Source organism: Eriocheir sinensis, unplaced genomic scaffold, assembly GCF_024679095.1.
Source record: "Eriocheir sinensis breed Jianghai 21 unplaced genomic scaffold, ASM2467909v1 Scaffold409, whole genome shotgun sequence".
Lineage (NCBI taxonomy): Eukaryota > Metazoa > Arthropoda > Malacostraca > Decapoda > Varunidae > Eriocheir > Eriocheir sinensis.
The window spans coordinates 140,001-142,741 of record NW_026111731.1 but is presented as its reverse complement, the minus strand read 5'-3'; the positions used below and the strand labels follow the sequence as shown (position 1 = coordinate 142,741).

General features: G+C 37.5%; 1 long non-coding RNA gene across 1 annotated transcript in view; it reads left to right on the top strand.

Annotated features, from left to right (window-relative positions):
* The first annotated feature begins 2,279 nt into the window (after positions 1–2,279).
* Positions 2,280–2,741, top strand: part of LOC126992156 (uncharacterized) — a 4,033-nt gene continuing 3,571 nt past the window's right edge. The window contains exon 1 of the long non-coding RNA XR_007746267.1: positions 2,280–2,741. This exon is cut by the window's right edge and continues 2,732 nt beyond it. This is a non-coding gene — a long non-coding RNA (uncharacterized LOC126992156).

Below are 2,741 nucleotides of genomic sequence, written 5' to 3'. Positions count from 1 at the left end.
GTGCCTCAGTGAGGTTCAGTGGTCCGCCTTGTCGTAAACAATTTGTATTTCTGTTAATTGCCTCAGTGAGTTACTGCAGTGGTGCTGTCATGGCGCAATTGATGTTTCTGTTGGTGCCTCAGTGATTTACCAACAGTGGTCACCTTGTCGTAGCATAATTGGTGTTTCTCAATTATGCCTCGTGAGTTACCAGTGGTCACCTTGTCTTGGCACCAGTGGTGTTTTCTGATGGTGTCTCGGTAGATTTCCAGTGGTCACTTGTCCTTGCTCATTAGTGCTTTTCTGTTAGTGCCTCAGTGAGTTACTAATTAGATGCCTTGTCCACGCCTTTAATTGGTGTTTCTGGTAGTGTCTCAGTGAGTTACTGGTGATCACCTTGTCATAGCACATAGTGGTGTTTCTGTTGGTGCCTGATGAGTTACCAGTGGTCTGCTTGTCTAGCATAATTGATGTTTCTGTAGTGCCTCAATGAAGTTACAAGTAGTCTGCCCAATAAGCATAATTATATTTCTTATTAGTGCCTCAGTAGTTACCAGTAGTCATAACTTGTCATAGCATAATTGGTATTTCTGTTAGTGCCTCAGTGGAGATTCTATTAGTCTTGTCATAGCCAATTGGTGTTTCTAGTAGTGTCAGTGAGTTACCAGTGGTCACCTTGTCATGGCATAATTAGTGTTTCTGTTAGATACTCAGTGAGATTTTTTCAGTAGTCACTATTATGTATAGTATTTCTGATAGTGTCTCAAGTGGTTACAGTGGTCTAGCTGTCATAACGCCAATTGAGTGTTTCTGTAGTCTCAGTGAGTTACCAGTAGTCTACACCTTGTCATGGCATAATTTATTGTTCTGTTGTGTCTCAGTGAGTTCACAGTGGTCACTAAATAATAGCATAATTGGTGTTCTTATTGGTGTGCCTTAGTGAGTTTTTGTTCAGCTTGTAAGCAAAGCTATATGAGAATCCTTCTTTTACCTCTTGTTTCCTGCCGGCCAAGGCAACAGCCCCTGTTTCTTCTTTATGCCAAATTCCTTCCCTCACACCAGGGACAGCACTGCCGGGCAAAGGACTTTATGATCTGACCCCAGCACCAGAGCCTGCTGCGGAAATGGCGGGTGTTGCCAGCGTACCGGAGGTGGGAGGTCAACATGGAAACGACACAGGGCAAGCCTGACCAAGCCCATGCGTGCCTCCATGCCTTGGACCATCCCCGCCACTGGGCGCATCAGCCTACCCCAGCAGGTGAGGCCGGTGACATCTCAAGTATTGGACAGCCGAACTCTTTTTGATTTTACGCGTCCTGATCATTAAGCCGCAGATTTGGAAAATCAGCCGCTGGTGCAAATCACTTCACTGCTCATATTTCTTGAGCTACAGAAAAAGTTTTGGCATCAATCGACGGCAAAATAAACCGCTATAGTTTCTAGTAAGCGACCGGGCTCTTCCGAAACCGACTCAAAAGGGTAGAAACTGAATAAAGAGTCGCAATGGCTCTGAAAACTTATTTTTGGTTCCCAACGCGAAACCCGCTCGTTTTTTTGAGTACAAAAACCCTATTCGCGCAAATACTTCCGCCCACTGTGATAGCTTCCAATATGATCCATAATATTTTCCCCTACTCCCAGTAGTTTTCGTCGCCAAACTTGACGTAAACCATGCAGGCAATTTTTGAACTCAGACACTTCTTCGTTTTTGTCTAGTGTGTCGCTTATTTATAGAGGCTGCGGTGGCATGTAGCCTCTTAGCGATATTGGTGTGACCATCGAAGGTTTTGTGATATCGCCTCCAGAAGTTTGTCGTCGATAATCACCAAAATAATATACAGCCCGCTTATTGCGTGATTGGACATAATACCAGTTTTGCTTCTTTTATTTGTTCATTAACAATACTTTTTCTTATTAATCTGTAGTAATAAATGGAAGCTTTCATTTGCTTTCGCGCCTTCAGCTCTCAATGATTTTCATCAAGCTGACCATGAAGTCGCGACGAACATTCTTAGTCAACTCATTTCACCTTTACTGAAATATATATATATATATATATATATATATATATATATATATATATATATATATATATATATATATATATATATATATATATATATATATATATATATATATATATATATATATATATATATATATATATATATATATATATATATATATATATACATATATATATATATATATATATATATATATATATATATATATATATATATATATATATATATATATATATATATATATATATATATACACGTTTGGTATCGAAAGAAAGCAAATTAAATGTATTATTCATAAATGGGAAGAAATAGGGTTGAATACTAAATAAAATAAGAAATAACATGTATAATAAGACGCTTAATATAGGTTGATTTATATAGTGAAATGATTATATAAAAATAGTAACTTTTTATATAGATATCTTAAAATGATTTTAATACAAGATAGTCAACATATTGAAGTGTTCATATATGAATTTTTATGCAGATACATTAATTTTTGTGGCGTCAGGAAGGTTTTGCGTCTCGGCGCGTTAATGAGTCAGATTCGGCGAATGCTCGTCGCGACCTCTGGTCACATTTCGAGCTTTAGCGACGAAACTACTGAAAGTAGGAAAATGTTATGCATCTTATTGGAAAGCACATAGGTTGGGCTAAAGTATTTGTTAAATAAGTTTTTTGAAATACTTAAAAAATGAGTGGGTTTCAAGGAAGGGAACTCAAAAATAGTTTTTT